General features: G+C 63.1%; 1 protein-coding gene across 1 annotated transcript in view; it reads left to right on the forward strand.

Annotated features, from left to right (window-relative positions):
* Positions 1-25,248, forward strand: part of OTOF (otoferlin) — a 218,906-nt gene that overhangs the window by 160,593 nt on the left and 33,065 nt on the right. The gene's annotated exons all lie outside the window — the stretch shown is intronic.

Here is a 25,248-nt window from a genome sequence, read left to right on the forward strand (position 1 = left end):
CCCAAATCCCAAGTCAACCCTCAATCCCAAATCCCAAACCCCTCAATCCCAAATAACCCCCCCCCAAATCCCAAATCCCAAATCACCCCTCAATCCCAAATCCCAAATAACCCCCCAAATCCCAAATAACTTCCCCCAAATCCCAAATAACCCCCCCCCAAATCCCAAATCCCAAATAACCTCCCCCAAATCCCAAATCCCAAGTCAACCCTCAATCCCAAATCCCAAACCCCTCAATCCCAAATAACCCCCCCCAAATCCCAAATCCCAAATCACCCCTCAATCCCAAATCCCAAATAACCCCCCAAATCCCAAATAACTTCCCCCAAATCCCAAATCCCAAATCACCCCCCCCCAAATCCCAAATCCCAAAATCGCCGGCCCCGCCCCTGCCCGGCGCGGGGAATTGTGGGAAATTCCCGCCGAGCATCCGCCCGCTGCACCCCCACCCCAAAAACCGCCCGGGGACCCCAAAACTGGGGGAAAAAGGGAAAAAACGGGAAAAAATATGGGGAAAGTGGGGAAAAGGGAAAAAGGGGAAAAAAAGAGGGATTTGGGATTCGGGGGTTCGGGGATTTGGGGGTTCAGGGATTTGGGGTTCAGGAATTTGGGGGTTCGGGGATTTGGGGGTTCGGGATTTGTGGATTTGGGGGCTCGAGGATTTGGGGGTTCGAGGATTTGGGGGTTCAGGAATTTGGGATTTGTGGATTTGGGGGTTCGGGGATTTGGGATTTGGGGTTTGGGAATTCAGGGATTTGGGAGCTCGAGGATTTGGGGGTTCGGGGATTTGTGGATTTGGGGTTTGGGAATTCAGGGATTTGGGATTTGGGGGCTCGAGGATTTGGGGGTTCGGGGATTTGTGGATTTGGGGTTCGGGAATTCGGGGGTTCAGGGATTTGGGATCTGCGGATTTGAGGTTCAGGGATTTGGAGATTTGGGGGCTCGAGTATTTGGGGGTTCGGCGATTTGGGGATTTGGAATTCGGGGTTTGGAAATTCGGGAATTTGGGGATTTGTGGTTCGGGGATTTGGGATTGGGGGTTCAGTAATTCGGAGATTTGGGGTTCGGGAATTCGGGGTTCGGGATCCGTGGATTTTGGATTCAGGGGTTCGGGGACCTGGGATTTGGGGTTCAGGAATTCAGGGTTTGGGAATTCGGGGATTTGGAGTTTAGGAATTCGGGGATTCAGGGATTTGGGAATTCGGGGATTTGGGAATTTGGAGTTTGGGGATTCAGGTTTCGGGGTTCGGGGATTTGGGATTGGGGAATTCCGGGATTTGGGATTCAGGGATTGGGAATTTGGGATTTGGGGGTTCGGGGATTCGGGAATTTGGAGTCCGGGAATTTGATTCAGATTTCAGGGATTTGGGATTCGGGGTTCGGGATTCAAGGATCGGCGATTCGGGATTCGGGGTTCGAGATTTCGCAAATTTGGGATTCGGGGTTCGGGAATTCGCGGATTTGGGGTTCGGGGATTTGGGATTCAGGGATCAGGAATTCGGGATTCGGGGTTCGCGGGTTTGGGGGTTCGGGGATTTGGGATTCAGGATCGGGAATTCGGGATTCGAGAATTCGCAAATTTGGGATTCGGGGTTCGGGAGTTCGCGGATTTGGGGTTCGGGGATTTGGGATTCAGGGATCGCAAATTCGGGATTCGGGGTTCGAGAATTCGTAAATTCGGGATTCGGGAATTTGGGATTCGGGGTTCGGGAGCTGGCGGATTTGGGATTCAGGATCGGGAATTCGGGATTCGAGAATTCGCAAATTTGGGATTCGGGAATTTGGGATTCGGGGTTCGGGAATTCGCGGATTGGGGGTTCGGGAATTCGGGATTTGGGGTTCAGGAGTTCGCGGATTTGGGATTCGGGGATTCGGGGTTCAGGGATCGGGAATTCGGGGTTCGGGAGTTCGTGGGTTTGGGGTTCGGGGACCGGGAATTTGGGATTTGGGGTTCGGGGATTCAGGGATCGGGAATTCGGGATTCGGGAGTTCGCGGATTTGGGATTCGGGAATTCGGGGTTTGGGGAATTCGGGGTTCGGGGGTTCGGGATTTGGGGGTTCGGGGTTCCCGCAGCCCCGCTCCGTACCCTCGGTCCCGCTCCCGTTCCCGTTCCCGTTCCCGTTCCCGGTCCCGGTCCCGATCCCGGTCCCGCTTTATCCGCGGCCGCTCCCGGAGCTTTCTGGAACGGCCCCGCCCCCCCCCCGCCCCCGGCCCCGCCCCCGGCCCCGCCCCCGCCCCGCGCTAATTAAATAATTAATTCATTGATTGCTCAATCCCGGAACTGCCCCGGGAACTCCCGGCACGGCCCGGGGGGGGTTCGCTAATTAATGAATTGATTAATTAATTAATTCCAGACCCGGCCCCGGGGGAGTTCGCTAATTAATTGATTAATTAATTCCCGACCCGGCCCCGGGGGAGTTCGCTAATTAATTGATTAATTAATTCCTGACCCGGCCCCCGGGGGAGTTCGCTAATTAATTAATTAATTAATTCCCGACCCGGCCCCGGGGGGATTCGCTAGTTAATTAATTAATTAATTCCGGCCCCGGCCCCGGCCCCGGGGGGATACGCTAATTAATTAATTAATTAATTATTTCTCGACCCGGCCCCGGGGGGGTTCGCTAATTAATTGATTGATTAATTAATTAATTCCTGACCCGGCCCCGGGGAGGGGGGGGGCGGTTCGCAAATATTAATTAGTTAATTCATTAATTAATTCCCGCAACTCTCACGCGGATTCCCGATCCGGACCCGGGGGGGGGAGTTCGCTAATTAATTAATTAATTAATTAATTCTCGGAACCTCAAATCCCCCCAGGGAAACTGAGGCACAGCCCCGGATGCCCAACCAGAAATCCCAAATTCCCCCAGGGAAACTGAGGCACAGCCCCGGATCCCCCGCCGGGAACCCCAATTTCCACCAGGGAAACTGAGGCACAACCCCGGATCGCCCCGGGAACCCCAAATTCCCCCAGGGAAACTGAGGCACAGCCCCGGATCCCCCTCGGGAACCCCAAATTCCCCGGGGAAACTGAGGCACAGCCCCGGATCCCCCCCGGGAACCCTAATTCCCTGGGGAAACTGAGGCACAGCCCCGGATTTCCCCCCGGGACCCCAAATTCCCCCAGGGAAACTGAGGCACAGCCCCGGATACCCCCCCGGAACCCAAATTCTCTGGGGAAACTGAGGCACAGCCCCGGATCGCCCCGGGAACCCCAAATTCCCCGGGGAAACTGAGGCACAGCCCCGGATACCCCCCCGGAACCCAAATTCTCTGGGGAAACTGAGGCACAGCCCCGGATCCCCCCCGGGAACCCCAAATTCCCCGGGGAAACTGAGGCACAGCGCCGGATCACCCCGGACACCCAAATTCCCCAGGGAAACTGAGGCACAACCCCGGATCCTCCCCGGGACCCCAAATTCCCCGGGGAAACTGAGGCACAGCCCCGATCCGCCCCCCAGGAACGTCAAATTCCCTGGGGAAACTGAGGCACAACCCCGGATCTCCTCCGGGAACCCAAAGTCTCCCAGGGAAACTGAGGCACAGCCCCGGCTCCTCCCCGGGAACCCAAATTCCCCGGGGAAACTGAGGCACAGCCCCGGATTTCCCCCCGGGACCCCAAATTCCCCCAGGGAAACTGAGGCACAGCCCCGGATCCCCCCCCGGAACCCAAATTCTCTGGGGAAACTGAGGCACAGCCCGGGATCCGGCCCCGGGACACCAAAATTCCACCAGGGAAACTGAGGCACAGCCCCGGATCCCCCCGGGAACCCCAAATTGCCCGGGGAAACTGAGGCACAGCCCCGGATCCCCCCCGGGAACCCCAAATTCCACCAGGGAAACTGAGGCACAGCCCCGGATCCCCCCCGGGAACCCCAATTTCCACCAGGGAAACTGAGGCACAGCCCCGGATTTCCCCCCGGGACCCCAAATTCCCCCAGGGAAACTGAGGCACAGCCCCGGATACCCCCCCGGAACCCAAAATTGCCCCAGGGAAACTGAGGCACAGCCCCTGATCCTCCCCGGGAACCCAAATTCCACCAGGGAAACTGAGGCACAGCCCCGGACCGCCCCCCCGGCAACACCAAATTCCCCGGGGAAACTGAGGCACAGCCCTGGACCGCCCCCCGGGAACATGAAATTCCCCGGGGAAACTGAGGCATAGCCCCGGATCCCCCCCGGGAACCCTAATTTCCACCAGGGAAACTGAGGCACAGCCCCGGATCCCCCCGGGAACCTCAAATTCCCCCAGGGAAACTGAGGCACAGCCCCGGATCCCCCCGGGAACCCCAAATTCCCCCAGGGAAACTGAGGCACAGCCCCGGATCCCCCCCGGGAACCTCAAATTCCCCCAGGGAAACTGAGGCACAGCCCCGGATCCCCCCGGGAACCCCAAATTCCCCCAGGGAAACTGAGGCACAGCCCCGGATCCCCCCCGGGAACGTCAAATTCCACCAGGGAAACTGAGGCACAGCCCCGGATCCCCCCGGGAACCTCAAATTCCCCCAGGGAAACTGAGGCACAGCCCCGGATCCCCCCGGGAACCCCAAATTCCCCCAGGGAAACTGAGGCACAGCCCCGGATCCCCCCCGGGAACGTCAAATTCCACCAGGGAAACTGAGGCACAGCGCCGGATCCCCCCCGGGAACCCCAAATTGCCCCAGGGAAACTGAGGCACAGCCCCGGATCCCCCCCGGGAACCCCAAATTGCCCCAGGGAAACTGAGGCACAGCCCCGGATTTCCCCCCGGGAACCCCAAATTCCACCAGGGAAACTGAGGCACAGCCTCGGATCCTCCCCGGGAACCCAAATTTCCCCAGGGAAACTGAGGCACAACCCCGGATCCCCCCCGGGAACCCCAAATTCTCTGGGGAAACTGAGGCACAGCGCCCGATCCCCCCTGGGATCCCCCCAAATTCCCGCCCCAAATTCCCGCTCCTTCCTGGAGCTGCCCCATTCCAGGGGGGAAACTGAGGCACAGCGCCCGCCGTCATTCTGGACACCGCCCCCCCCCCTCCCAAATTCCTTCTCCTTCCTGGCGCGTTCCGGGGGAAACTGAGGCACGGTCGTCCCCCCCCCCTCCCAATCATCCTGGGGACCCCCCCCCCCCCGAATTCCCGGAGCTGCACATTCCAGGGGGGAAACTGAGGCACGGTCCCCCCCCCCACCCACCAGTCATCCTGGGACTCCCTCCGAATTCCAGGAGCTGCCCCATTCCAGGGGGGAAACTGAGGCACGGTCCCCTCCCATCATCCTGGGACACCCCCCCCCCCCCCCCAAATTCCCGAAGCTGCACATTCCCGGGGAAACTGAGGCACGGTCCCCCCCGCTATCATCCTGGGACCCCCCCCCGAATTCCCGGAGCTGCACATTCCCGGGGAAACTGAGGCACGGTCCCCCGCCATTATCTTGGGACCCCCTCCGAGTTCCTGGAGCTGCCCCATTCCAGGGGGAAACTGAGGCACGGTCCCCTCCCATCATCCTGGGACACCCCCCCCCCCCCCCCCCCAGATTCCCGGGGCTGCACATTCCAGGGGAAACTGAGGCACGCCCCCCGCGCCCGGCCGTCCGTCATTCCCGGGGCTGCCCCGTCCCGGGAGAACAAAGGGAACGGGGGCGGCGCGCGGGGGGCGGGATCGGGACCGGGATCGGGACCGGGATCGGGAACGGGACCGGGATCGGGATCGGGATCGGGAACGGGAACGGGATCGGGATCGGGAACGGGATCGGGAACGGGATCGGGAACGGGATCGGGATCGGGATCGGGATCGGGATCCACAGCGGGAACGGGATCGGGATCGGGACCGGCACTGGGATCCGCAGCGGGAACGGGATCGGGATCGGGATCGGCACCGGGATCGGGGACCCTCTGCCCGGCTGCGGACCCCGGCGCGGGTACGGGACACTCGGGGGGCTGCGGGACCCCGGGAATGCGGGGGGGATCCCGGGAATGCGGGGGGATCCCGGGAATGCGGGGGAGATCCCGGGAATGCGGGGGGACACTCGGGGGAGATCCCGGGAATGCGGGGGGGGATCCCGGGAATGCGGGGGGACGGCGGGATCGGGCCGGGCCGGGCCGGTTGCTCGCGGGCCGCGCTCGGCTGGGTGCGCATGTCGGGACATGTCGGGCCGTGTCGGGACATGTCGGGCCGTGTCGGGACATGTCGGGCCGTGTCGGGACACGTCGGGCCGTGTCGGGACACGTCGGCCGTGTCGGGACATGTCGGGCCGTGTCAGGACATGTCGGGCTGTGTCGGGACATGTCGGCCGTGTCACGACACATCCCGCCGGGCTCTCCCGGGGGTTCCTTTTCCCCCGGGGGTCGCTGCCCCGCCCGGGGGGGGTCCCGGCCCCACGGGAGGGGAAATTTGGGGCGGCCGTGCCGGGGGGGTCACTCCCGGCTCTGCTCCCGCAGCTCCGGCGGCAGCGGGGACGTTCCCGGGACCGGGACACCCGCCGGGAATCATTCCCGGGGACCGGGACACCCACCGGGAACCAACGGACCGGGACACCCGCCGGGAATCACCGGAGCAGGGACATTCCCGGGACCGGGACACCCGCCGGGAATCACCGGAGCAGGGACGTTCCCGGAGACCGGGACACCCGCCGGGAATCATTCCCGGAGACAGGGACACCCGCCGGGAATCATTCCCGGAGACCGGGACACCCGCCGGGAATCACCGGACCGGGACACCCGCCGGGAATCATTCCCGGGGAGCGGGACACCCGCCGGGAATCATTCCCGGGGAGCGGGACACCCGCCGGGAATCATTCCCGGGGAGCGGGACACCCGCCGGGAATCATTCCCGGGGACCGGGACACCCGCCGGGAATCATTCCCGGGGACCGGGACACCCGCCGGGAATCACCGGACCGGGACATCCGCCGGGAATCATTCCTGGGGACCGGGACACCCGCCGGGAATCACCGGACCGGGACACCCGCCGGGAATCATTCCCGGGGACCGGGACATCCGCCGGGAATCACCGGAGCGGGGCCGGGGCCGTGACCTCGGTGCCCCCGGAAAGAGCCCGCACCTTCCTCCTCCTCCTCGTCCCCAACTTCCTCTTCCTCCCCGGGGCACGGAGCCGTCGGGCCGCCGCTCCTGGGACAGCGCAGGGACATCCCGGGACCGCCGGAGCTCCCGGGACACTCCCGGGACTGCCGGAATTCCCGGGACATTCTTGGGACTGCCGGAATTCCCGGGACACGCCTTGGACACTCGTGGGACTGAGACAATTCCTGGGACAACCCCGGGACACTCCAGGGACTGCTGGAATTCCCGGGACACCACCAGGACTGCCGGAATTCCCGGGACATTTTTGGGACTGTCGGAATTCCCGGCGCTCCCGGCCCGCGCCAAGGCCCGGTGAGGTGAGCGGGCCCCGTTTCCTTCCCGCTCTCCGGGGCCATGTCCTGCTTCCCGTTCCTGCGGAGGAGGCGCCCGGCGGATCCGCCCGGTGCCGGGCACCGCGGAGCTTCCCCGGAGGATCCACCGGGAGCCGCCGGGCCCCGGCAGCCGCAGCCGGAGCTGGGGAGCAGTCCCGGCGGGATCCGAGGCCTCGGGAAGGACTCCGGGGACAAGGCCGGTGTCCCGCGGCAAGCCCGGAACGGGAATGTGCCGAGGGAAGGGAGGGCTCGGCGCCGGGCCCCGCTCCCACCCCGAACTGGGAGAGGAGAGGATGAGGAGGGAGAGCCCAGCGGCGATTCCCGGGACACGGACACGGACACGGGCACGGACACGGACAGTGCCAGCTGGAACGGGAATGTGCCGAGGATGGATCGGCCTCGGGTCCCGCTCCGGGGTGGGAGAGGAGAGGATGAGGAGGGAGAGCCCAGCGGCAATTCCCGGAGCCGGGACGCGGACATGGACACGGACAGTGCCAGCCGGAACGGGAATGTGCCGAGGATGGATCGGCCTTGGGTCCCGCTCCGGGCTGGGAGAGGAGAGGATGAGGAGGGAGAGCCCAGCGGCGATTCCCGGAGCCGGGACGCGGACGCAGCCGCGGAGCCTGGGCCGGGAGCGGAGCGCAGGGAGTGGCTCTGGCAGCGGCTGCGCCGGCTGGGAGAGGACACGGAGGGCTGGGAAGGGAAATCCACGGCGGAGCTGGCGGCCGGGCTGGCGCGGCGCATCGCGGGGACGCCGCTCCGTGACTACCCCGCGGAGCCCGGAACCCGCGGCGCCCGGCGGGAGCGCGGCCCCGGAGCCAGCCCGGAGCGCGGAGATCCCGGCGGGATTTACGGGAGCCTCCTCGGAATGCTGAGGGGCATCGGGAACGCCGAGAGTGTGGAGGAGAAATCGGAGCAGGAGCAGGAGCCAGGCCCCAGAGCCAGCCCAGAGTGTGGCGTTCCCGGTGGGATTAATGGGAGCCACCTCGGAATGCTGAGGGGCATCGGGAACGCCGAGAGTGTGGAGGAGAAATCGGAGCAGAAGCAGGGCCCTGCAGCCAGCCGGGACAGCAACATTCCCAGTGGGATTAACGGGAGCCACCTGGGACTGCTGAGGGTCACCGGGAATGCCGAGAACGCGGAGGAGGGCGTTGAGCAGGAGCAAGGCCCCGGAGCCAGCCCGGAGAGCGGCAATCCCAGTGGGATTAATGGGAACCACCTGGGAATGCTGAGGGTCGGCAGGAATGCTGAGAGTGTGGAGGAGAAATCGGAGCAGGAGCCGGGCCCCGGAGCCAGCCTGGAGCGCGGCATTCCCAGTGGGATTAACGGGAGCCACCTGGGACTGCTGAGGGTCATCGGGAATGCCGAGAGTGTGGAGGAGGGCATGGAGCAGGAGGGAGGCCCCGGAGCCAGCCCGGAGCGCGGAGATCCCGGCGGGATTTACGGGAGCCTCCTCGGAATGCTGAGGGGCATCGGGAACGCCGAGAGTGTGGAGGAGAAATCGGAGCAGGAGCAAGGCCCCGGAGCCAGCCCGGAGAGCGGCAATCCCAGTGGGATTAATGGGAACCACCTTGGACTGCTGAGGGTCGGCAGGAATGCTGAGAGTGTGGAGGAGAAATCGGAGCAGGAGCCGGGCCCCGGAGCCAGCCCCGAGCATGGCATTCCCAGCGGGATTAACGGGAGCCACCTGGGAATGCTGAGAGTCATCGGGAATGCCGAGAGTGTGGAGGAGAAATCGGAGCAGGCACAGGTCCTCAGAGCCAGCCCGGAGAGCGGCGTTCCCAGTGGGATTAACGGGAGCCACCTGGGACTGCTGAGTGTCATGAGGAATGCCGAGAGTGTGGAGGAGAAATCGGAGCAGGAGCAGGGCCCCAGAGCCAGCCCGGAGCGCAGCGTTCCCGGTGGGATTAACGGGAGCCACCTGGGAATGCTGAGGGTCATCGGGAACACCAAGAATGGAGAGGAGAAATCAGAGCAGGAGCAGAAGAAGGGCCCTGGAGCCAGCGCAGACAGCAACATTCCCGGTGGGATTAACAGGAGCCACCTGGGACTGCTGAGGATCATCAGGAATGCCGAGAATGGAGAGGAGAAATCGGAGCAGGAGTGTGGCCCTGGACCCAGCGCAGACAGCAACATTCCCGGCGGGATTAGTGGGAGCCACCTGGGACTGCTGAGGGTCACCGGGAATGCCGAGAAAGCAGAGGAGGGCTCGGAGCAGGCACAGGGCCCTGGAGCCAATTTAGAGCACGGCGTTCCCGGTGGGATTAACGGGAGCCACCTCGGACTGCTGAGGGTCATCGGGAATGCCGAGAACGTGGAGGAGAAATTGGAGCAGGAGGAGAAGCAGGGCCCTGGAGCCAGCGCAGACAGCAACATTCCCGGTGGGATTAACGGGAGCCACCTGGGACTGCTGAGGGTCGGCAGGAATGCTGAGAGTGTGGAGGAGAAATCGGAGCAGGAGCCGGGCCCCGGAGCCAGCCTGGAGCGCGGCATTCCCAGTGGGATTAACGGGAGCCACCTCGGACTGCTGAGGGTCATCGGGAAGGCCAAGAATGGAGAGGAGAAATCGGAGCAGAAGCAGGGCCCCGGAGCCAGCCGGGACAGCAACATTCCCAGTGGGATTAACGGGAGCCACCTGGGACTGCTGAGGGTCACCGGGAATGCCGAGAACACGGAGGAGAAATCAGAGCAGGAGGAGAAGCAGAGCTCCAGCGCCAGCCCAGACAGCAACATTCCTGGTGGGATTAACAGGATCCACCTGGGACTGCTGAGTGTCATCAGGAATGCCGAGAATGTGGAGGAGAAATCGGAGCAGGCACAGGGCCCCGGAGCCAGCCCGGAACGCGGCATTCCCTTTGGGATTAATGGGAGCCACCTGGGACTGCTGAGGGTCATCGGGAACACCAAGAATGCGGAGGAGGGCTCGGAGCAGGCACAGGGCCCTGGAGCCAGCCCGGAGCGCGGCATTCCCAGCGGGATTAACAGGAGCCACCTGGGACTGCTGAGGGTCATCGGGAAGGTCGAGAATGGGGAGGAGAAATTGGAGCAGGAGCAGAAGCAGGGCCCCAGAGCCAGCCCCGAGCACGGCATTCCCGGCGGGATTAACGGGAGCCACCTGGGACTGCTGAGTGTCATCAGGAATGCCGAGAATGTGGAGGAGAAATCGGAGCAGGCACAGGGCCCCGGAGCTAGCCTGGAGCGCGGCATTCCCAGTGGGATTAACGGGAGCCACCTGGGACTGCTGAGGGTCATCGGGAATGCCGAGAGTGTGGAGGAGGGCATGGAGCAGGAGCGAGGCCCCGGAGCCAGCCCGGAGCGCGGAGATCCCGGCGGGATTTACGGGAGCCTCCTCGGAATGCTGAGGGGCATCGGGAACGCCGAGAGTGTGGAGGAGAAATCGGAGCAGGAGCAAGGCCCCGGAGCCAGCCCGGAGAGCAGCAATCCCAGTGGGATTAATGGGAACCACCTTGGACTGCTGAGGGTCGGCAGGAATGCTGAGAGTGTGGAGGAGAAATCGGAGCAGGAGCCGGGCCCCGGAGCCAGCCCCGAGCAAGGCATTCCCAGCGGGATTAACGGGAGCCACCTGGGAATGCTGAGAGTCATCGGGAATGCCGAGAGTGTGGAGGAGAAATCGGAGCAGGCACAGGTCCTCAGAGCCAGCCCGGAGAGCGGCGTTCCCAGTGGGATTAACGGGAGCCACCTGGGACTGCTGAGAGTCATCGGGAATGCCGAGAGTGTGGAGGAGAAATCGGAGCAGGAGCAGGGCCCCAGAGCCAGCCCGGAGCGCAGCGTTCCCGGTGGGATTAACGGGAGCCACCTTGGACTGCTGAGGATCATTGGGAATGCCGAGAACGTGGAGGAGGGCTCGGAGCAGAAGCAGGACCCTGGAGCCACCCCCAAGCATGGCATTCCCGGTGGGATTAACAGGAGCCACCTCGGACTGCTGAGGATCATCAGGAATGCTGAGAATGGAGAGCAGGGCTCGGAGGAGAAGCAGGGCCCCAGAGCCAGCGCAGACAGCAACATTCCCGGTGGGATTAACGGGAGCCACCTCGGACTGCTGAGTGTCATCGGGAAGGCCAAGAATGGAGAGGAGAAATCGGAGCAGAAGCAGGGCCCCGGAGCCAGCCGGGACAGCAACATTCCCAGTGGGATTAACGGGAGCCACCTGGGACTGCTGAGGGTCACTGGGAATGCCGAGAGTGTGGAGGAGAAATCGGAGCAGGAGCAGGGCCCCAGAGCCAGCCCCGAGCACGGCATTCCCGGCGGGATTAACGGGAGCCACCTGGGACTGCTGAGGGTCATCGGGAATGCCGAGAGTGTGGAGGAGGGCATGGAGCAGGAGCGAGGCCCCGGAGCCAGCCCGGAGCGCGGAGATCCCGGCGGGATTTACGGGAGCCTCCTCGGAATGCTGAGGGGCATCGGGAACGCCGAGAGTGTGGAGGAGAAATCGGAGCAGGAGCAAGGCCCCGGAGCCAGCCCGGAGAGCGGCGTTCCCAGTGGGATTAATGGGAACCACCTTGGACTGCTGAGGGTCGGCAGGAATGCTGAGAGTGTGGAGGAGAAATCGGAGCAGGAGCCGGGCCCCGGAGCCAGCCCCGAGCATGGCATTCCCAGCGGGATTAACGGGAGCCACCTGGGAATGCTGAGAGTCATCGGGAATGCCAAGAGTGTGGAGGAGAAATCGGAGCAGGCACAGGTCCTCAGAGCCAGCCCGGAGAGCGGCGTTCCCAGTGGGATTAACGGGAGCCACCTGGGACTGCTGAGTGTCATGAGGAATGCCGAGAGTGTGGAGGAGAAATCGGAGCAGGAGCCGGGCCCCGGAGCCAGCCTGGAGCGCAGCGTTCCCAGTGGGATTAACGGGAGCCACCTTGGACTGCTGAGGGTCATCGGGAAGGCCAAGAATGGAGAGGAGAAATTGGAGCAGGAGCGGGGTCACGGAGCCAGCCGGGACAGCAACATTCCCAGTGGGATTAACGGGAGCCACCTGGGACTGCTGAGGGTCACCGGGAATGCCGAGAACACGGAGGAGAAATCAGAGCAGGAGGAGAAGCAGAGCTCCAGCGCCAGCGCAGACAGCAACATTCCTGGTGGGATTAACAGGATCCACCTGGGACTGCTGAGTGTCATCAGGAATGCCGAGAGTGTGGAGGAGAAATCGGAGCAGGAGCCGGGCCCCGGAGCCAGCCCGGAACGCGGCATTCCCTTTGGGATTAATGGGAGCCACCTCGGACTGCTGAGTGTCATCGGGAACACCAAGAATGCGGAGGAGGGCTCGGAGCAGGCACAGGGCCCTGGAGCCAGCCCGGAGAGCGGCATTCCCAGCGGGATTAACAGGAGCCACCTGGGACTGCTGAGGGTCATCGGGAAGGTCGAGAATGGGGAGGAGAAATCAGAGCAGGAGCAGGCACAGGGCCCCAGAGCCAGCCCCGAGCACGGCATTCCCGGCGGGATTAACGGGAGCCACCTGGGACTGCTGAGTGTCATCAGGAATGCCGAGAATGTGGAGGAGAAATCGGAGCAGGCACAGGGCCCCGGAGCTAGCCTGGAGCGCGGCATTCCCAGTGGGATTAACGGGAGCCACCTGGGACTGCTGAGGGTCATCGGGAATGCCGAGAGTGTGGAGGAGGGCATGGAGCAGGAGCGAGGCCCCGGAGCCAGCCCGGAGCGCGGAGATCCCGGCGGGATTTACGGGAGCCTCCTCGGAATGCTGAGGGGCATCGGGAACGCCGAGAGTGTGGAGGAGAAATCGGAGCAGGAGCAAGGCCCCGGAGCCAGCCCGGAGAGCGGCAATCCCAGTGGGATTAATGGGAACCACCTTGGACTGCTGAGGGTCGGCAGGAATGCTGAGAGTGTGGAGGAGAAATCGGAGCAGGAGCCGGGCCCCGGAGCCAGCCCCGAGCAAGGCATTCCCAGCGGGATTAACGGGAGCCACCTGGGAATGCTGAGAGTCATCGGGAATGCCGAGAGTGTGGAGGAGAAATCGGAGCAGGCACAGGTCCTCAGAGCCAGCCCGGAGAGCGGCGTTCCCAGTGGGATTAACGGGAGCCACCTGGGACTGCTGAGAGTCATCGGGAATGCCGAGAGTGTGGAGGAGAAATCGGAGCAGGAGCAGGGCCCCAGAGCCAGCCCGGAGCGCAGCGTTCCCGGTGGGATTAACGGGAGCCACCTTGGACTGCTGAGGATCATTGGGAATGCCGAGAACGTGGAGGAGGGCTCGGAGCAGAAGCAGGACCCTGGAGCCACCCCCAAGCATGGCATTCCCGGTGGGATTAACAGGAGCCACCTCGGACTGCTGAGGATCATCAGGAATGCTGAGAATGGAGAGCAGGGCTCGGAGGAGAAGCAGGGCCCCAGAGCCAGCGCAGACAGCAACATTCCCGGTGGGATTAACGGGAGCCACCTCGGACTGCTGAGTGTCATCGGGAAGGCCAAGAATGGAGAGGAGAAATCGGAGCAGAAGCAGGGCCCCGGAGCCAGCCGGGACAGCAACATTCCCAGTGGGATTAACGGGAGCCACCTGGGACTGCTGAGGGTCACTGGGAATGCCGAGAGTGTGGAGGAGAAATCGGAGCAGGAGCAGGGCCCCAGAGCCAGCCCCGAGCACGGCATTCCCGGCGGGATTAACGGGAGCCACCTGGGACTGCTGAGGGTCATCGGGAATGCCGAGAGTGTGGAGGAGGGCATGGAGCAGGAGCGAGGCCCCGGAGCCAGCCCGGAGCGCGGAGATCCCGGCGGGATTTACGGGAGCCTCCTCGGAATGCTGAGGGGCATCGGGAACGCCGAGAGTGTGGAGGAGAAATCGGAGCAGGAGCAAGGCCCCGGAGCCAGCCCGGAGAGCGGCGTTCCCAGTGGGATTAATGGGAACCACCTTGGACTGCTGAGGGTCGGCAGGAATGCTGAGAGTGTGGAGGAGAAATCGGAGCAGGAGCCGGGCCCCGGAGCCAGCCCCGAGCATGGCATTCCCAGCGGGATTAACGGGAGCCACCTGGGAATGCTGAGAGTCATCGGGAATGCCAAGAGTGTGGAGGAGAAATCGGAGCAGGCACAGGTCCTCAGAGCCAGCCCGGAGAGCGGCGTTCCCAGTGGGATTAACGGGAGCCACCTGGGACTGCTGAGTGTCATGAGGAATGCCGAGAGTGTGGAGGAGAAATCGGAGCAGGAGCCGGGCCCCGGAGCCAGCCTGGAGCGCAGCGTTCCCAGTGGGATTAACGGGAGCCACCTTGGACTGCTGAGGATCATTGGGAATGCCGAGAACGTGGAGGAGGGCTCGGAGCAGAAGCAGGACCCTGGAGCCACCCCCAAGCATGGCATTCCCGGTGGGATTAACGGGAGCCACCTCGGACTGCTGAGGATCATCAGGAATGCTGAGAATGGAGAGCAGGGCTCGGAGGAGAAGCAGGGCCCCAGAGCCAGCGCAGACAGCAACATTCCCGGTGGGATTAACGGGAGCCACCTGGGAATGCTGAGGGTCGGCAGGAATGCTGAGAGTGTGGAGGAGAAATCGGAGCAGGAGCCGGGCCCCGGAGCCAGCCTGGAGCGCGGCATTCCCAGCGGGATTAACGGGAGCCACCTGGGAATGCTGAGAGTCATCGGGAATGCCAAGAGTGTGGAGGAGAAATCGGAGCAGGCACAGGTCCTCAGAGCCAGCCCGGAGAGCGGCGTTCCCAGTGGGATTAACGGGAGCCACCTGGGACTGCTGAGTGTCATGAGGAATGCCGAGAGTGTGGAGGAGAAATCGGAGCAGGAGCCGGGCCCCGGAGCCAGCCTGGAGCGCGGCGTTCCCAGTGGGATTAACGGGAGCCACCTTGGACTGCTGAGGGTCATCGGGAAGGCCAAGAATGGAGAGGAGAAATCGGAGCAGGAGCGGGGTCACGGAGCCAGCCGGGACAGCAACATTCCCAGTGGGATTAACGGGAGCCACCTGGGACTGCTGAGGGTCACCGGGAATGCCGAGAACACGGAGGAGAAATCAGAGCAGGAGGAGAAGCAGAGCTCCAGCGCCAGCGCAGACAGCAACATTCCTGGTGGGATTAACAGGATCCACCTGGGACTGCTGAGTGTCATCAGGAATGCCGAGAGTGTGGAGGAGAAATCGGAGCAGGAGCCGGGCCCCGGAGCCAGCCCGGAACGCGGCATTCCCTTTGGGATTAATGGGAGCCACCTGGGACTGCTGAGGGTCATCGGGAACACCAAGAATGCGGAGGAGGGCTCGGAGCAGGCACAGGGCCCTGGAGCCAGCCCGGAGAGCGGCATTCCCAGCGGGATTAACAGGAGCCACCTGGGACTGCTGAGGGTCATCGGGAAGGTCGAGAATGGGGAGGAGAAATTGGAGCAGGAGCAGAAGCAGGGCCCCAGAGCCAGCCCCGAGCACGGCATTCCCAGCGGGATTAACGGGAGCCACCTGGGACTGCTGAGTGTCATCAGGAATGCCGAGAATGTGGAGGAGAAATCGGAGCAGGCACAGGGCCCTGGAGCCAGCCCGGAGCACGGCATTCCCAGTGGGATTAACGGGAGCCACCTCGGACTGCTGAGGGTCATCGGGAATGCCAAGAGTGTGGAGGAGAAATCGGAGCAGGAGCAGGGCCCCAGAGCCAGCCCGGAGCGCAGCGTTCCCGGTGGGATTAACGGGAGCCACCTGGGACTGCTGAGGGTCATCGGGAACACTGAGAATGTGGAGAAATCAAAGCAGGAGGAGAAGCAGGGCCCTGGAGCCAGCGCAGACAGCAACATTCCCGGTGGGATTAACGGGAGCCACCTGGGAATGCTGAGGGTCGGCAGGAATGCTGAGAGTGTGGAGGAGAAATCGGAACAGGAGCCGGGCCCCGGAGCCAGCCTGGAGCGCGGCATTCCCAGCGGGATTAACGGGAGCCACCTGGGAATGCTGAGAGTCATCGGGAATGCCGAGAGTGTGGAGGAGAAATCGGAGCAGGAGCAGGGCCCCAGAGCCAGCCCGGAGCGCAGCGTTCCCGGTGGGATTAACGGGAGCCACCTTGGACTGCTGAGGATCATTGGGAATGCCGAGAACGTGGAGGAGGGCTCGGAGCAGAAGCAGGACCCTGGAGCCACCCCCAAGCATGGCATTCCCAGTGGGATTAACGGGAGCCACCTCGGACTGCTGAGGATCATCAGGAATGCTGAGAATGGAGAGCAGGGCTCGGAGGAGAAGCAGGGCCCCAGAGCCAGCGCAGACAGCAACATTCCCGGTGGGATTAACGGGAGCCACCTGGGAATGCTGAGGGTCGGCAGGAATGCTGAGAGTGTGGAGGAGAAATCGGAGCAGGAGCCGGGCCCCGGAGCCAGCCTGGAGCGCGGCATTCCCAGTGGGATTAACGGGAGCCACCTCGGACTGCTGAGTGTCATCGGGAAGGCCAAGAATGGAGAGGAGAAATTGGAGCAGAAGCAGGGCCCCGGAGCCAGCCGGGACAGCAACATTCCCAGTGGGATTAACGGGAGACACCTGGGACTGCTGAGGATCATCAGGAATGCCGAGAATGGAGAGGAGAAATCGGAGCAGGAGCGTGGCCCTGGAGCCAGCGCAGACAGCAACATTCCCGGCGGGATTAGTGGGAGCCACCTGGGAATGCTGAGGGTCACCGGGAAGGCCGAGAATGGGGAGCATAGCAGGATACTGGGATACCAAGGGGATAATGGGATAACAGTGGGGTAACGGGATAATGGGGTAACGGGATAATGGGGTGACAACGGGATAACAGGAAAAAGGGATAACGCAGTAATGAGGTAATGGAAGAAACGGGATAACAACGGGATAACGGGGTAACGGGATAACAATGGGATAACAGTGGGATAACAATGGATATTGTGGGAAGAGTGGGAGTAATGGGATAACGGGATAATGGGGTGACAGGACAACAATGGGATAACGGGATAATGGGATAATAGGGTAACAGGATAACAACGGGATAACAGTGGGATAACAATGGGATAGCAGAGTAATGGGATAATAGGGTAACAGGACAACAATGGGATAACGGGATAACGGGATAATAGGATAACAATGGGATAACGGGATAACAGAGTAACGGAATAATGGGATAACAGAGTAACAAGACAACAATAGGATAGTGGGATAACAGAGTAACGGGATAACGGGATAATGGGGTAACAGGACAACAATGGGATAACGGGACAACAGAGTAACGGGATAATGGGATAACAGGACAACAATGGGATAACGGGACAACAGAGTAACGGGATAACGGGATAATGGGGTAACAGGACAACAATGGGATAACGGGACAACAGAGTAACGGGATAACGGGATAACGGGCTGGCGAGGAGAACGGGTACCGGCGTTCCGGGATAACGGCCGGACTCTCCCCGGCTCAGGCGGGAGAAGCTCCGGGAACGGCTCCGCGCGCCGGGAGCTCCGGAGCGGCTCCAGGAGACGCCGCCGGCGCAGGAAACGCTCCCGGGAGCGAATTCCCCGGCGCCGCGCCCGCCTGGCCAGCGCCGGCTCCTCCACCTCCGGCGGGCTGGGAAAACCGCTCCGCGACCCCGGGCAGCGCCGGGAGCTGCCGGCAGAGCTCCGGCCCGGAGCAGAGCGCAGAATTCCCGGCGGCTCCGCACGAAGGCGGACGAGGGGGACGCTGGAGCAGGCGGCGGCCGAGCGGCGGAGCCCGGCGCGGCTCCTCGGGACCGGCGCGGGGCCTCGGAGCGCGGAGAGAGAGCCCCCCAAGTCCCCTCCCTTTGCCTCAGGGCCGCCGCAAGGAGCCCGCGGGCCCCCGACAGGAGTCCTGGCCTGGCCCAGGTGGCCACGGCCGCTCGCCCGGTGGCCGCCAGCGGGTTCTGGCTGTGGCCAGCGCTGGCTTGTCCCCGCGTGCCCGCAGCTGCTCCAGCGGCCACGGGGCTCCGCACAAGGGCCCACGGAGCCGCCCACCTTCAGGCCAGGGGCCACCGGCTCGGGTAAAAACCTGAATAAAATGGGATTTTCTGGGAGGATTTCGGCGCAGCCCCACGGAGCACGGCGCGTCTGCGGCCGCGCCATCGAGGATCTCGCCTCGGCGGTGGCAGCTGCAATTCCCCCTGTTCCCCCAATTCCCCCAGTTCCCCCAGTTCCCCCAATTCCCCCAGTTCCCCCAGTTCCCCCAGTTCCCCCGATTCCCCCAGTTCCCCCAATTCCCCCAGTTCCCCCAGTTCCCCCAATTCCCCCAATTCCCCCAGTTCCCCCAATTCCCCCAATTCCCCCAGTTCCCCCAGTTCCCCCAATTCCCCCAGTTCCCCCAATTCCCCCGATTCCCCCAGTTCCCCTTCCCCTCTTTTCCCTCTGTCCTTTATTCCTTTTCCTGCCCCCTCTCTCCGTCGCCCTTGCTGTCGCTGCCGCAATAAAGCTGCGCTTTGTGGCCACCGAACCGAGTCCCCCCTCGCCTTCCTGCGCTCTCGGGCTCGGTCCGCCAACCCTCGCGGCGGCCCCGGGGCTCGGGGGTCCCGGGCATGCTCCGGGAGGCCGCGGAGGAGTCCCGGGAGCGCTCGGGGGTCGCGGGGATGCTCGGAGGAGCCGCGGAAGCGCTCGGGGGTCGCGGGGATGCTCGGAGGAGCCGCGGGAGCGCTCGGGGGTCGCGGGGATGCTCCGGGAGGCCCCGGAGGAGCCGCGGGAGCGCTCGGGGGTCCCGGGGATGCTCGGAGCGGCCGCGGAGGGAACGCGGCTGTCCCAGGGAGAGCAGGGACCGGGGGGGATCGTCCTGATCCCCGGGAACGATCCCTGCCGAGGTCTGGGATGGGATCATCCCGTGGGTGTGGATCCCGGGGATGGCAGGGAGGTGACTCTCCTTGGGATGGGGCGGGAATTCGGGAATCCTGATCCCAAATCAGGATGTGGGTCCCAAATCAGGATCGTGGGTTTGGGGCTGTCCTAGAGAGAGGTGACCCTTCCCTGGAGGAGGGGCGGGAATTCGGGAATCCTGATCCCAGATCAGCTGGAGGAGGATCCAAATTCCCACCCTGAGGTTTGGGATGGGTATGGGACGGCAGGGAGGTGACTCTCCTGGGTGGGATTTTGGGAATCCTGATCCCAAATCAGCTGGAGGAGGATCCAAATTCCCACTCTGAGGTTTGGGGTGGGTTTGGGACGGCAGGGAGGTGACTCTCCTGGGTGGGAATTCGGGAATCCTGATCCCAAATCAGGATGTGGGTCCCAAATCAGGAGCGTGGGTTTGGGGCTGTCCTAGAGAGAGGTGACCCTTCCCCGGAGGAGGGGCGGGATTTTGGGAATCCTGATCCCGAGGAACGGGCAGAAGGGACCGAACAATCCCTGCTGAGGTCTGGGATGGGACCTGGAACATTCCATGGGTTTGGGGCTAGGAGAGGTGACCCTTCCCTGGAGGAGGGGTGGGATTTCGGGAATCCTGATCCCGAATCAGCTGGAGGAGGATCCAAATTCCCACCCTGAGGTTTGGGACAGCAGGGAGGTGACTCTTCCTGGGGATGGGGCGGGATTTTGGGAATCCTGATCCCAAATCAGCTGGAGGAGGATCCAAATTCACACCCTGGGATGGGTTTGGGACGGCAGGGAGGTGACTCTCCTTGGGTGGGATTTTGGGAATCCTGATCCCGAATCAGCTGGAGGAGGATCCAAATTCCCACCCTGAGGTTTGGGATGGGTTTGGGACGACAAGGAGGTGACTCTTCCTGGGTGGGATTTTGGGAATCCTGATCCCGAATCAGCTGGAGGAGGATCCAAATTCCCACCCTGAGCTTTGGGGTGGGTTTGGAACGCCAGGGAGGTGACTCTCCTGGGTGGGATTTCGGGAATCCTGATTCCAGATCAGCTGGAGGAGGATCCAAATTCCCACCCCGAGGTCCGGGCTGGCACCGGGATCACCCCGCGGATGCGGATCCCGGGACAGAGGGCTCTGGCCCCTCTGGGTGGGATTTTGGGAATGTCCCGACTCCCTCCGCGGTCACTCCCCGTGCCCCCGGCGCGGAGCCAGCGGCTCTTCCCGATCCCCCTGGCTGGAATTCCCGCCCACCCCGAATTTCCCGGGACCGGAGCATTCCCCGGCTGGAATTCCCGATTTTCCAGGGACCGGAGCCTTCCCTATTCCCCGGCTGGAATTCCCGGTTTCCCCGGTACCACAGCATTCCCTTGATGAAATTCCCGGTGTTTCCCGGGACCGGAGCATTCCCTGGCCGAATTTCCCGGTGTTTCCCGGGACTGGAGCATTCCCCGTCCGGAATTCCCGGTTTTCCCGGGACCGGAGCATTACCCGTCCGCAATTCCCGGTGATTCCCGGTACCACAGCATTCCCTGGATCAAATTTCCGGTGTTTCCCGGTACCGCAGCATTCCTCGGCCAGAATTCCCGGTTTTCCCGGGACCGCAGCATTCCCTGGATGAAATTCCCGGTGTTTCCCGGTACTGCAGCATTCCCCGGCCAGAATTCCCGGTTTTCCCGGGACCGGAGCATTCGCCGGCTGGAATTCCCGGTTCTCCCGGGACCGGAGCATTCCCCGTCCGGAATTCCCGGTGTTTCCCGGGACCGGAGCATTCCCCGTCCGGAATTCCCGGTTCTCCCGGGACCGGAGCATTCCCCGTCCGGAATTCCCGGTGTTTCCCGGGACCGGAGCATTCCCGTTCCATGGATCCCCTCTCTCGTTCCAGGCGCTCCGGGCCCGAGGGGCGACCTCGGGAATTCGGGATCGCCCGGGGCTCCGGGAGCGGGGCCCGCCCGGGGCTCCCGCGGCTTTCCCGGCTCCGGGGCCGCTCCGGGACCCCGCAGGACCCCCGGGGCCGGGGGCGCTCCCGGAGCCGCGGGGACACCGGGACCGGCGGGGACAGCGGGACCCTGACCGGGACAGGGGACAGCGGGGACAGCGGGACCGGCGGGGACAGCGGGGACAGCCGGACCCTGACCGGGACAGGGGACAGCGGGAGAGAGGGGACACCGGGACCCTGACCGGGACAGCGGGCACAGCGGGACCCTGACCGGGACAGGGGACAGCGGGAGAGAGGGGACACCGGGACCGGCGGGGACAGCAGGGACAGCGGGACCCTGACCGGGACAGGGGACGGCGGGGACAGCGGGACCGGCGGGGACAGCGGGACCCTGACTGGGACAGCGAGGACAGCGGGACCCTGACCGGGACAGGGGACAGCGGGGACAGCGGGACTGGCGGGGACATGGGGACCATGACCGGGACAGGGGACAGCGGGAGAGAGGGGACACCGGGACCCTGACTGGGACAGGGGACAGCGGGGACAGCGGGACCTTGACCAGGACAGCGACAGGGACACGGGGACGCTGACCGGGACAGCGACAGGGACACGGGGACGCTGACCGGGACAGCGGCAGGAACAGCGGGGACAGCCCGGAGAGAGGGGACAGCGGGACCGCCCGGAGCCCCGGGATCACCGGGACAGCGACAGGGACAGCGGGAGAGCCCGGAGAGAGGGGACAGCGGGGACAACGGGACCACCGGGACCGTGACCGGGACAGGGGACAGCGACAGGGACAGCGGGGACAGCGGGAGAGCCCGGAGAGAGGGGACAGCGGGGACAACGGGACCACCGGGACCCTGACCGGGACAGGGGACAGCGGGACAGCGACAGGGACAGCGGGGACAGCGGGAGAGCCCGGAGAGAGGGGAGCACCGGGGACACCGGGACAGCGACAGGGACAGGGGGACAGCGGGACCCTGGCCGGGACAGGGGACAGCCTGGACAGCGACAGGGACAGCGGGGACACCGGGACAGTGACAGGGACAGAGGGACAGCAGTGCCACCTCCAGGACAGGACAGGGACACGGACACACCCCCGGGGCTGGGACGGGGACAGCGACACGGGGACAGCAGTGCCACCCCCGGGACAGCGACACAGGGACACGGACAGGGGGACAGCAGTGCCACCCACCTCCGGGACAGGGACAGCGACACGGGGACAGGGGGACAGGGACAGCGACAGAGGGACAGCAATGCCACCCCCGGGACAGGGACAGCGACACGGGGACAGGACAGGGGGACACGGGGACAGAGACACGGACAGGGGGACAGCAGTGCCACCCTCGGGACAGGGACAGCGACAGGGGGACACGGACAGGGGACAAAGACACGGACAGAGGACAGCAGTGCCACCTCCGGGACAGTGACGGGGACAGCGACAGGGGGACAGCAGTGCCACCTCCAGGACAAGGACAGCGACACGGGGACACGGACAGGGGACAGGGGGACACCAGTGCCACCTCCGGGACGGGGATGGGGACACGGGGACACGGGGACAGAGACGCGGACAGGGGGACAGCAGTGCCACCTCCGGGTGGCACCAACCCCCGGGACAGCGACAGGGACAAGCGACAGGGGGATGGCAGTGCCACCTCCAGGACAGGGACAGCGACACGGGGACACTGACAGGGGACAGGGGGATGGCAGTGCCACCCCCGGGACAGGGACAGTGACACGGGGACACTGACAGGGGACAGGGGGATGGCAGTGCCACCCCCGGGACAGGGACAGTGACACGGGGACACTGACAGGGGACAGGGGGATGGCAGTGCCACCCCCGGGACAGGGACAGGAACCCCCAGTGCCACCCCCGGGACAGGGACAGGAACCCCCAGTGCCACCCCCGGGACAGGGACAGCGACACGGGGACACGGACAGGGGGATGGCAGTGCCACCCCCGGGACAGGGACAGGGACGGGAAGCCCCAGTGCCACCCCCGGGCCCCAGTTCAGCCCCGCTGTCCCCGCGCTGTCCCCGCGCTGTCCCCGTCCCTCCCAGTCTGGGGCCGGTCCCCGCCCCCGGGAATTCCTTGGGAATTTTTTTGGGAATTCTTCGGGAACCAGGGGGGTCCCGGCTGGGCCTTGGGGCGTCCCCGAGGTGTCCCCGAGGTGTCCCCGAGATGTCCCCCGGGTGTCCCCGAGGTGTCCCCGCGGTGTCCCCGCGGTGTCGCGGCTCAATAAAGGTCCCTGGCGCCTCCTGAACTGGGAATTTCGGGAATTCCAGGGAAGCCCAGCGGGAACTGGGAATGCTCCGAGCCCCGGATCCCAAATCCCGGCTTTAGGGGGATCCCAAATCCCGGCTTTAGGGGCTCCCATCGCCCCTTCCCTCATCCCGAACTCGGATCCCAAATCCCAGAATTCCGATGGACGGAGCCGGACCCGGATCCCAAATCCCAGATTTAGGGGATCCCATTCTCCCTTCCCTCATCCCAGATCCCAAATCCCGATTTAGGGGATCCCAAATCCCAGAATTCCGATGGACGGAGCCGGACCCGGATCCCAAATCTCAGTTTTAGGGGATCCCAAATCCCGGCTTTAGGGGATTCCCCTCATCCCGGATCCCAAATCCCGATTGGGGGGGAATCCCAAGTCCCGGCTTTAGGGGCTCCCATCGCCCCTTCCCTCATCCCGAACTCGGATCCCAAATCCCAGAATTCCGATGGACGGAGCCGGACCCGGATCCCAAATCTCAGTTTTAGGGGATCCCAAATCCCGAATTTAGGGGATTCCCCTCATCCCGGATCCCAAATCCCGGATTTAGGGGATTCCCCTCATCCCGGATCCCAAATCCTGATTGGGGGGATCCCAAATCCCAGCTTTAGGGGATCCCATTCCTCCTTCCCTCATCCCAGATCCCAACTCCCGATTTAGGGGACACCAAATCCTGGATTTAGGGGATTCCCCTCCCCTTCCCAAATCACGGCTTTGGGGGATCCCAAATCCCAGATTTAGGGGATCCCATTCCCCCTTCCCTCATCCCAGATCCCAAATCCCGATTTAGGGGATCCCAAGTCCCAGAATTCCGATGGACGGAGCCGGACCCGGATCCCAAATCCCAAATCCCAAATCCCGGCTTTAGGGAATCCCAAATCCCGGCTTTAGGGGATCCCATTCCATCATCCCGGATCCCCAATCCCAAATCCCGGCTTTAGGGAATCTCAAATCCCACTTTTAGGGGATCCCAAACGCGGATTTAGGGGATCCCAAATCCCGGCAGGTTTTCCTGCTTGTCCCCAGTTTCTCCTGGATTTTCCCAGCTTTTCCCCCAGTTTTCCCAGTTTTTCTGGGTTTTCCCATTTTTTCACAGGTTTTCCTGGTTTTCTCCCCATTTTTCCTTGTTTTCCCGTTTTTTCCCATTTTTCCCCCATTTTTTCCCCATTTTTCTCCCAATTTTTTCTGTTTTTTCCCAGTTTCCCCCATTTTTTCCCACTTTTTTCCTGTTTTCCCTTGGTTTTCCCCCCATTTTTCCAGTTTTCCCCCATTTCCCCCTTGTTTTTTCCTATTTTTTCCCAGCTTTTCCTGGCTTTTCCCATTTTTCCTGTTTTTTTCCAGGTTTCCCCCATTTTCCCAGTTTTTCCCCAGTTTCCCCCCAGTTTTCCCTGCTTTTCCTGGTTTTTCCCTGTATTTTCCCAGTTTTCCCCTGGTTCTTCTCTGGCTTTTCCCAGTTTTCCCTATTTTCCCCCAGTTTTCCCTGGTTTTTCCTGCTTTTCCTCTTTTTTTCCCAGTTTTCCCTGCTTTTCCTTTTTTCCCCAGTTTTCCCAGTTTTTCCCCCATTTTTCCCAGTTTCCCCCCGTTTTTTCCCAGTTTTCCCTGCTTTTCCTCTTTTTTCCCAGTTTCCCCCCCCCATTTTTTTCCCCATTTTTCCCAGTGTTTTTCCCAGTTTTCCCCCATTTTCCCCATTTTTTCCCAGTTTCTCCCCATTTTCCCCCAGTTTTTCCTCTTTTTTTTTCCCAGTTTTTCCTGCTTTTCCTTTTTTTTCCCAGTTTTCCCTGCTTTTCCCGCCATTTTTCCCAGTTTTTCCCCATTTTTTTCCCAGTTTTTCCCCATTTTCCCACCCCACATTTTCCCATTTTTTTCCCCCTCCCAAACCCCTCCCCGCTCCCATCCCCACGCCCCCACCCGG

This window comes from Vidua chalybeata, chromosome 3 (genome assembly GCF_026979565.1).
Source record: "Vidua chalybeata isolate OUT-0048 chromosome 3, bVidCha1 merged haplotype, whole genome shotgun sequence".
NCBI classification, from domain to species: Eukaryota; Metazoa; Chordata; class Aves; order Passeriformes; family Viduidae; genus Vidua; species Vidua chalybeata.